The sequence below is a fragment of the Macaca thibetana genome, chromosome 11 (assembly GCF_024542745.1).
Source record: "Macaca thibetana thibetana isolate TM-01 chromosome 11, ASM2454274v1, whole genome shotgun sequence".
NCBI classification, from domain to species: Eukaryota; Metazoa; Chordata; class Mammalia; order Primates; family Cercopithecidae; genus Macaca; species Macaca thibetana.
In genome coordinates, this window is record NC_065588.1 from 19,430,075 (window position 1) to 19,440,272 (window position 10,198).

At 34.4% G+C, this 10,198-nt stretch overlaps 1 protein-coding gene across 26 annotated transcripts in view; it reads left to right on the top strand.

The window, feature by feature from the left end:
- PLEKHA5 (pleckstrin homology domain containing A5) overlaps positions 1-10,198 on the top strand; it is a 249,599-nt gene that overhangs the window by 101,695 nt on the left and 137,706 nt on the right. The window contains exon 1 of one of the 26 annotated variants that reach the window (XM_050747580.1): positions 2,845-8,138. The exons of the other annotated variants lie outside the window; for them this stretch is intronic. The gene's annotated coding sequence lies outside the window, so the exon portion shown is untranslated. Of the gene's footprint in view, positions 1-2,844; positions 8,139-10,198 lie in introns of those variants that run through there. 26 annotated transcript variants of the gene reach the window in all.

Here is a 10,198-nt window from a genome sequence, read left to right on the forward strand (position 1 = left end):
CCTATTGGAAAGGATCCCAATTTTGTTCTAATGATTTCTTTTTTTTTTTTCTTTTTTCTTTTTTCTCATGTGCTCTGGTAAGGTAAGCTTCCTTGGCCCCAGGGTCTAAATAATAGTTATTCTTGTAGAGTTAATCCTATTCCCCATGCCAGTAATTGGTTTAAGCTGAAGAGCTTCTGTGAGCAGTTTAAACACAGAGTAGTTTATTCTTTCATGTAAAGCAGCCCCAGAGATAAGTATTCTAGGGTTGGAATCAGAGTTCCTTCCATTTTCCTGCTTTACTGTCCTAGATGAGACTGATTTTCTCAAGATTAATTCATGCTCTGAAATGGCTGTCATTATGTCCAGAAGGTATAAAAATCAGAAGGGCAAATGAACTAAAAGGTCCCCCACCTCATTGGCCATGCCTAATTAACATGCCTGTACCTAGTTGCAAGGGAAGCCAGGAAATGTAGTACTTTTGCAGGGTGCATTCCTTCCCTAAATAAAGCTGAGCAAGAAAAAAAGAATGAGCAGTGGATAGCAGTGACCAATCTCTGCCACAGCAGCATTTGTTGAAGATTAACCAGGTTTAGAATTCAGTAGCAGCTGTTTTGCAAAAGCCTTTGTAAGAGAACATTTCATTCGAAATCTAAACAGTAATATAAGCTAAGTCAAACTTGTTTTCAAGTTCATATCACATCTCATTTTCTTTCGCATTCATTTCTGCATCACCTCTGGACAGTAGGAGCCCACTAAGATCCCAGCTTAGTGCTTTTAATTGTTGTGGTGGGTCCTTAGTGTAAGTCCTGCTTCACAGTAAGTGAAACTACTTCATGGGAAAATCAGCTTTCCCAAGGGCATTTGTGATAAACGCAAACCCTCGTCAACCCTCCATGTGACTTGTGGTCCTCTGCTGATAAATCTCCTTTGATTATAACCCTTCTCTCTTTAGTAGCTGTCTGTGGCCTACTATGTTACACCCAGGTCCCTTTGTCTAATACTCACAACCTACTAAGCCATTGCATTATAACTAAGCCAAACTAACCATTTCATTTTTACCCCAATATATTTGCATCATGATTTCCTATTTTCTACTCTCCAGACCCTGCCTATCCTTTATAGGATTCAAACTCAAAGCCCATTTATATTTTTCCCTGTTTTTTCTGATCTGCATGTCTTTTAGAACGATAGCTATTGCATAATGAGCTCTAATTAAATGTCAGACACTATTGTTGTAAGGCTTTAATGTTTTCGTTTGTTTCATCATAACAACTGTATGAGGAAGATGTTATTAGACGCATTTCAGAGATGAAGGAAGAACTGAGGCACAGAAAAGTACAATAGTTTTCCTAAGACCTGATCCAGAATTCTGATCTAGACAACCAAAGTGCATTTGTGCAGTAGCATATCTGGCTCCAAAGTTCATTTATGCAGTAGCATATCTAATATTCTCACTTGTATTTTACTTCTGTGCTTATCTAGCCCCTTTACCCACCCACACCTAGTTTAGACATTCTCTTTTTTTCTTTTAATTTTTTAATTCTCCTACAGGATCTAGAAGAAAAATGCTTATTTTATGGAAAAAGCATTACACTCTAGATATTTGCTAAATAAATGAAAAATCTATTATTAGCCAAGTAATCAAATCTCAAACCATTTGTGTGATTTTTTTAACCCTAGACAGCAGTATGTGTAACATTTTCAATAAATTTCCAAAATAAAGGATAAGTGGTTTCATTTAAAAGGAAAGAAAAAACTTGTTGACAAAGGAATTTATACAAATGAAGTGAAAAAAGGAAAAAGAAATCTGCCCTCCAGTGTCAGAAATATGAATGTAGAAGTGTGGCCAGTTAAAACTTGTTTTTGTTTTTTAAGTTACTCATAGCAGAGAAGTATTTAGTTTGTTTTTTGTTTGGTTTTAAGGGAAAATAGCCATACCCCAGTAAAGCTTGATGTTGGCAGGCAAATGGTCTTGGTTGGAGTTGCTGACATGAGACCACGTGACTGTGTCTGTTATGCAATATCATGGTGAGTCAAGGACAACTTATGAAGTCAGTTACTTTTTCAGCACCTTTCATTGAGTCCGTTGTAGAGATAGAAGTGTCTTTTAGGTCCTAAGGCTGTGTCTTAATCATGAGTCTCCATAACACAGTCTGTCCTGTACTGTGGTAGTAAAACTTTTTTAAAACAGGGTATTTTCTTGCTTCCCTACAAAAGGGTAAGCAGGAGTTTCTTAATAAGTAAATCAAGCTAACACACAAAGCAACCATTGTAAGAGTTTCTTTGAGGCCTTTTTTTTTTTTTTATGATAATGAAACTGGTAACACTATCATATGTTTAATTCTATTCCTGCATCAAAAACATACCATGTGTCTTCCAAGCAGATGGTACAAGTGTAGAATTGACTGTTAGTACTTGAATAATAGATATATTGTTGGTAAATCAGGCTCTGTAGAAAACGAGTTAGATTTTATTTCCTTCAGAGTGAAAGTCATTTTATATACAGTTAGAGTGTAAGTCACAAACTGCTATTCACAAGTGTACATTCACATAAATAGATGCAATTTTTGTCAATTTTGAAAAATGTATATTCATCCAAAAGGTTATACTTAGGACCTAGGTAAGGAAACTACAACTGAATTCACACACACACACACACACACACACACACACACACACACATATATATATAATATATATGTGTATATAAATATATATTTACTCTTAAAGCTTGAGTTAATTTCATATTCATGTTTGTGATTTCATATTCATCAGTGTGTTCTTGAATCATAATTTATTATGCTAGAATTTGAAGATTATCTTTCATAAAGCATAAATTTTTACAAATGTAATTTTTTATTACCACTGTATATTTAATTATAAAATCAGTAAATTTAAGTTTTTATACATTTGTTGCATACATACTCTTTGACTGGAAATTTTTCTAGAACTGTAGTGATTAAGCTGAAAATGTAGATTCCAGAGTCCATTAAAAGAGTCACCACTCAGTCTGTTTTTTTCCATTGAGAGAAATTGTCTTCAAGCACCCAAAGATAGAGTTTAAATATGCCAAAGGAGGTATAAATATAACCACACATTTCTCCTATAGCTCAGAAGCTGAGATGCCATCTGAAAACAAGGACACAGGGAAGAAATAGGATTAGTTTTATTGCTCAAAGTGTTGCTGCTTTTTAGATTGTATTTCTCATTTTGGTTTGTATTTGGCTGTATGAATGAACTTACTAGATGTTAGTCCAGTCTCCATGAGTATATACTCTCCACCTGGTGTGAAAATGGTTTATATTGACAGATTATTTGAGATGGAAGTACTCATGTCTCCAAATTTTGTTTGTTATGCTGATTGTTCCTAATATGTAGTACTGGAACTACCTGAGTGAGGGAGATGGGGGTAGATCTCTCTAACATTTAAGCTGGTAGATCTCTCTAACATTTAAGCTGGACCTGAATAATGTAAATTAGTGAGATATGCAAGTTATGACAGTTCAGAAGGAGGAACTTGTGGCTACTAATCTCATACAAGAAGTGGAAAGAATTTAGAAAGGATTTGGAAGAAATAAGGAGAACAAAAAATGTCTAAGTTAGTCTCTTATTAAACTGGCCTTACTTGTCATTGATAAGTTGAGAACCTGATATTTTCAAATTACATGGTTCTGAATCCCATTAGTAAGCAAATGTATTTTAGAGGTTGTCACTCTCTGGGGAGGAAGATTCTAATGTATGAAGGGCTTTTTCATTATAATTGGTCTCTTCCTAAGCAGGTGTTTATGGATTCATTTGATTCTTAAATCATTCAACTCTTCCAGTTACTTTTTCTAAGGGTTGCTGTGTAGTGAAATTTCAACTCTAAAAGAAAACCAAGATGATAGCATGGAGCAACCCTTGAACATGTATTGGGTAGTGGATGAAAAATATCTGAACTTTTATGTTAGTATCAAATGAGGATGACGAGACTAGCATTGTGTTTAGAAGTTGTTGGCCCCACACCCACATCGATTGTCTTCCTTGGTGGCATAGAGTTTATTCTTATACTCTACTTCACTTTCTATAGTGGTTACCTGTGCTGTAAGTTCATGGGATATTTGAAGCCTACCTCAGGTAATCATTAGGTGTAAGGGTTTAATTTCTGTAAGCTGATTTACTCCTTACCTGATTACCAACTTATAGCAGACGATAATGAGGAAATGAAAGAGAGAACGACACCGTATTTTCAAATTATTTTAAAATTTACTTTTGTAATTATGTTACTTTGGTTTTTCTTTTTTTAAGTCATGAACAAATGGTACATGCTACACCAAAATAAATGAATTTGGAGATTTGGGGAAAAGAGGGAAAGGAGATTATCATTATTCTTAATTTTTGCCTCTGTTTAAACTTGGGATATAATATGCGGTTGTACTCTTCTCATTGTACTAGTATTTTTCTGATCTGAACAATTTGTATTAAATAACCTAGGCAATAAAAATCAGTAGTCAACTGGTGAAACATTTGCATGCATCGTGTTGTACAGCACTATTACTTACTGTATGGAAAAGAGATTGGTAGGAGATCTGTTTCTTACCCGTTAAAAGAACTACTTTGAATATGTGTGATGAGTAAATTGGTACCAATTTATGGTATTCAGAACACCTCATGCTGGATTTAGTTGTTTGAACAGAAGCCTGTTTACTAGAGTGAATGCTGGGAAACTAGGTTAAGTCAAGGTCAAGGCTGGCACTTGGAAGAAGAAAGTGGTCAAGGTTTTAAATGGCACTGAGAAGTAGAGTAACATAAGGGCTGAAAAATTATAAATATCACAATTAGATCTTTAGTCATTATCACAAATATTGCTGAGGAATGTGCTGAAACATGTTATTTGGTGGAGAATACTTTGGAGGCCCTCATGAGATTTTTTTCTGTGGCTTTTTAATGAAGCATTGTTCCTGACCTATAGTATAGAGATAACATGAAAAGAGAATCAGGATTAATTGAGATTTAGCATTCCCCTTGATTTAAAGACGTTATTAGCTCCCATGAAGTAGTGGAGCATTGATCCACAGTCCTCCTAAGCTTCTTTTCCTAAAATGTGGTTTGGGCAGAATTGAGAAAGCTAAGCTTGTCGTCAGTGACATTTGGGGAAAACTGGGCAGAAGTTTACAAGGAACTTGTGAGAATTGCCCTATTTGTAACCTATTGTTTTCCTTGAATGAATAGTTTCTCTTTAACAGGGCATCCTTTTTAAATGTAAAATTTAGATTACATCTTAGATTTGCGCTTTTATAGCTACTGCTACCTGTAACTGAAATCGCCTCTTGAAACAGTCAGGTCGGCTGTCAGTTTGTTAAGCCTTTTCCAGATTCCCCCAGGCATTTAGCCATTTCCTCCTCTGTGCTCTACAAATGAGGTTGTGTTATAATGATCTGTTTACAGCTCTTTCTCCTTCTTATTAAACTGTCACTTCAGGCTGTTAGGGCCTTGAGAGCAGGGACCTTATCTTATTCCCCCCTTCACAACTGTGTTTTCCCTGTGGTAGTCCTTCTGTAAAAGGTGACTGTATAAAAGGGCCTGACCCTCACAGGTTCTAGAGAAGCTGTGCAGGGTACTGGTAACTTCATAAACCAAACACTTGGTTGACTTGATGCTTCTTAGTATCCCTCATAAGCTTCCAGAGTCTCTTGACACATCCCTGCTGATTCGTTGTATTGTTTTTCTCCTGGCAGCCATATGCAGAACCACCATGCCACTGTGTGATTATGCAGACATCATGCTGCAATTTTATTAAAAAAATGTCTGCCTTCAAATGGGGTGATTTTATAGCATATACAACAGTGAATACACCTAAACCAGCTCTGTCAGGATCATACAAAATTCCTTCTTAGTAAGTTTTTAGAGGTGTTTTGTTACAGCTGTCTGATGAGAGAACAGTGAAGACTTTATTATATAATAGAAGATCAAATTGATTTGGGGGTAAGGATAGTAATATTATGATATTTTAATCTTCATACAGTGTTTATAGGTTATAGCTTTTTTTTTTAATTTTAGTTTCTCTGATTTGTTTTTTAAAGGGGGCTGTCCTTGGCTTTTAGAACTGTGGAAAAGTTGTTTCATTGACTTCTTTTTCATGTTTCTGAGAATGGATTTGTTTTCTTCTATTGTATGAGGAGCTTAAACTTGAACATATTTGAAACTAACAAAGCCTTCACTGAAAAAAATGAGAAATATCATGAATCACTACTTCTCTAAAACATATGCAAACCCTTCTGGTTATAGCAAACTGTGTTGGCTTGCTTATCTATATTTCAAATTACATGATGAAACAATTTTGTTTTCTCAACTTGAGATGCTATTTTTAATTTTTGTTACAGCAGTTTCATGTGAAAGGAATTTGTTTTAGCACCAGTTATGTTGCGTGCTAGATTTAGTTGTAAGACAACTCAGATTGAGGTATCTAAAAATTTTTATATCAGTAGCATTCTAACAAGGTACGTACAATATGTTTTGTAAAATGGTTTGCCCACACACTGTTAAAAATCCCCATTTTGGGTAAAGGGCAGGAACTGTAGAAGAAATACAGTCAGCCACTAAATGTCAGTCAACATTTAATGAAACATGTATTATGTGGTAAGCACTGTTCAAATTGCTTGACATGGTTTTTCTTATACAATAATCAGAAAAATCTCATGAGGATTACATTATTGTTTATTTTCTGAAAGGAAATGGAGTCACGGGGAGGCTAAGTAACCTGCCTGTGGTCAAAAAACTGTTGAGAAAAGGAACTGGGCTTGAACTGGGGTCATCTGACTTCATAGCTGATGTGCTTTTGACCTTTAAGCCGTACTGCCTTCTATGTGAATAGGCATATGAAGAAAGGTTTAACCTCACTTTAAATTGAAACATACGCACAATTAAAACAGTGTGATGACTTTTCTTGCAAAGAAGAAAAATAATTGTCAGTATTCAGTATGAGCTGAGATGTAGGGAAAGGAGAAGTTTAATGCACCCAGGTGCAAATATACATTGTTACCTCTTTTTGGAGGATAGTGTGTGTAAATGTTGAAAACATGCACATGTTGTGACCTATCCATCCCGCTTCTGAGAATTATCCTACATAGCTAAACACAGAAAAGCACAAAGATGTCTGAGCAGTCATTACAAAAGCAAAGTTAGGAATGTAATTGCTGACATGGAAACCTGTCCACAGCGTATTATCGAGTGAAAGAAAGCATGTTGCAAAACAACATGTATAGTTCTATTTCCTTCTGTTAAATAAGTACCATAATGTTTATGTTACAAACTCTGGTTTGAAGTGATGTTCACCAAAATGTTAACAACTCTTATCTTTTCTGCTAGTTAGTATACCTTGGTAATCAAATGTCTGGGCAGCGCAGGCACTCTACCCGGGGTTGAATCCTGTTTAACTTACTAGCATTGTGACTGTGGGCAAATTACTTAACTACTTTGTGCCTTAGTTACTTCAGTAAAATGGAGATCACTATTATAGAATCTATCTTGTTGGGTTGTGAGGCTCACATGAATTTGTAAAGTGCTTAACATAGTAAGTGATCGATAAAACTGAGCAACCATCATCATCATTTCTGGGTGGTGAAATTCCAGGCAGTTTTAGCCTTTTATATACCTTTTATTGCTTGAATTTTTGAAACAAATATGTATCGTCTTGGAAAGAACAGGAAAAACTGTTTTTTAGAGTCATTTTAGTTGGTGTGCTTACAGTTTAAACAAGAAGTATCCATTTATTTAGAGCTAAGTTTATTTTAATACTCAGTAAATGCTTTCTTCAATAACTATTTGCAGCCATGTATCTTGGTGTTTTATCCTATGCTATATGCCAATTTTAAGGGAATTGAAATCATATTTTACTCTTATGGCTGGAAGGCATGCATAATCACAACAGATTCTTCCTGGAGGAGCTGCCTTAATTTGCGGCTGCAATGACATGTTTGAGTGTGACGTCAGTCTGGTGTCAGACTTCCAGAGTGGCAGGCCAGCCTCACAACCACAGTATATTTCCTCAGTGCTTCATCCCCATAGTGCTCATTGAGAACAGCTCGAAGACAAAAGAGTTGAGTCTTATTTTTACTCCGGTGTCCTTTTTGCCTGTAATTGAATATCCTTTTAAGAATTGATTTTGGTGAAGCCTGGTGAGTAATTCTTGTTACTTTTATGTATTAATAATAAATAGCTAATGGCTAAGTGAACAGTAGTCCTTTTCCTCTGTTAATGATCCTATGGCAAATAGTCTTTGTAGCTCTAGTGCCAGGCACAATGTCTACTGCAAAGGATTTACATACTATAAATATTATATTGTTGTAGAAATATAAATATATTCATTAGGTTTTCAAATGCTTGAACATTTTAAGATTTGAGCATTGGAAATATCTTCGTCTTCGTCCCTCCTTAACTTTAGGCTACATGAATACATAGTAGTCACAAATTGCTTTAAAACCTAAAGGTTTGTATTTAAAATCTTATTATACCTTACTTTTAACTTACTCAGAGAAGATGCTTGATTTGCCCCTAGACCTCCAAAGAGAATTAGATGAATAATTCTTCAGATGTTCCTGTGGAGGTACTAACACTGTACATTATATAATTTTTTTAAGATATATCAATACTAGTCTAAACTTATTAATAGAAGCTGCTATTTCTTTAATTCTTCAGTTATTTGGGCCATATCAGTGATATGATTCAAAATAGGAATCTTTACTGACTTAAAATTTAACAGCGATATAATGGCAGGAGATTATATATTACAGATAGTATTTTATTTAGCATTTAAAGACATTTCTTAATTTTTAAAGAAATTAAGAGTTCTGTTGTTAATTGTAGAGGCCAGGCAAGATTTATTAATAATATCAATTCATGTTTCTTTGAATTGTACTATGTAAATTGATTTTTGTTGTTTTAAAAGCATTAGTTTAAGAAGTAGGTTATGTTGGGTAAGTTTTTTATTTTGTTTTTAGACATAGCTATTTTGCTTATAAATTCTTCTTCCCTGTTTCATATGGATGCATGATACCATTGTAATTTCATTCTATTTATATTGTACAAACTAAAGCCTATAAAGTCTTACACTTTGCCATTTCTGGCATAATTGTTTTCTTGCATTTTCGGCAGCAGCCTTGTGATTTCAAGGTCTGTTAGAAGAATTTCCAAAGTTTTTTCTTAAGAATAAAAAAAGAATAGTTTTTTTCTTATAATTGTGCTACTGTAGTTTTTTGTGTGTTTGCTACTCTAGTTTTCAAGTCTAGATGAGGAAAACATGATACGGAAATTCTTAATAAATGTGTTAAATATTTTCACTTCAGTTTTCTGAAGCAGTTGAAGAATGACTTGCTGTACATATTTTTTGTGAATAATATAGTTAGGTATTGAAGTGATCTAAATCAGCTTTTTGTATGTGAATGTGAAAGGAATAACAAGTTTTAGGAATTAACAATAACTGCTTCATATTATGACTCCCAGTATATTATACATCTATACTTAGAAACATAGAAATGTAGAAGTAGGGCTTCAAGTTTGCTCTATTTGACTTGAAAGTCTTAATTTAAGATCCACAATTTTTTCCTTAAGTTGCTGAATTTTCAGATTCCAACTAAGATTCTACCCAGTTTAAGTATACAGAAGAATATTTCTATTCTCTTTAAAAATTTATCTTGAATCCACTGAAAATGTTTTAACATGGCTTTAAGTCTGTATTTTAAACTTAATCAGTAAGTTACTGTGGTGATGATGAATTGGAATATTCAGTATACATTTTAAACAAAGATGTTTTTGAGACATTATGACATCATAGGTCATGGGTTGCTACGAAAGTTCAAGTGAGGAGAAACTATTTCAACTTTTTTTTGTATGAACAGGAAATTTTATCTGGCAAAAAAAAAAAAAAAGTAAAAGAAGAGGGCAATGAGCAGAGCTGTGGGGATAACTTGAAATTTAACATAAAAGTTTTTCTCTAGAATAAAGCAGTAAAACAGAGCACTTGTCTGTTTTCCAGTGGATAAGGTATGCTTTGAGGAACGCTTTCCACCAATGCTATAGACTGCTTGAAAAAGTATAATTGTGCTACTCTTCTTTGTTTGAAATTTAGCCTAGTAAACTCAGATGGAATAGTATTGGTCTTAAGGCCCTTATAGTCTTAAACTATATTTTTGTTTCCTCTTGGTAGACAGTACAAAACCTTGTATATATCGGGTGCTTA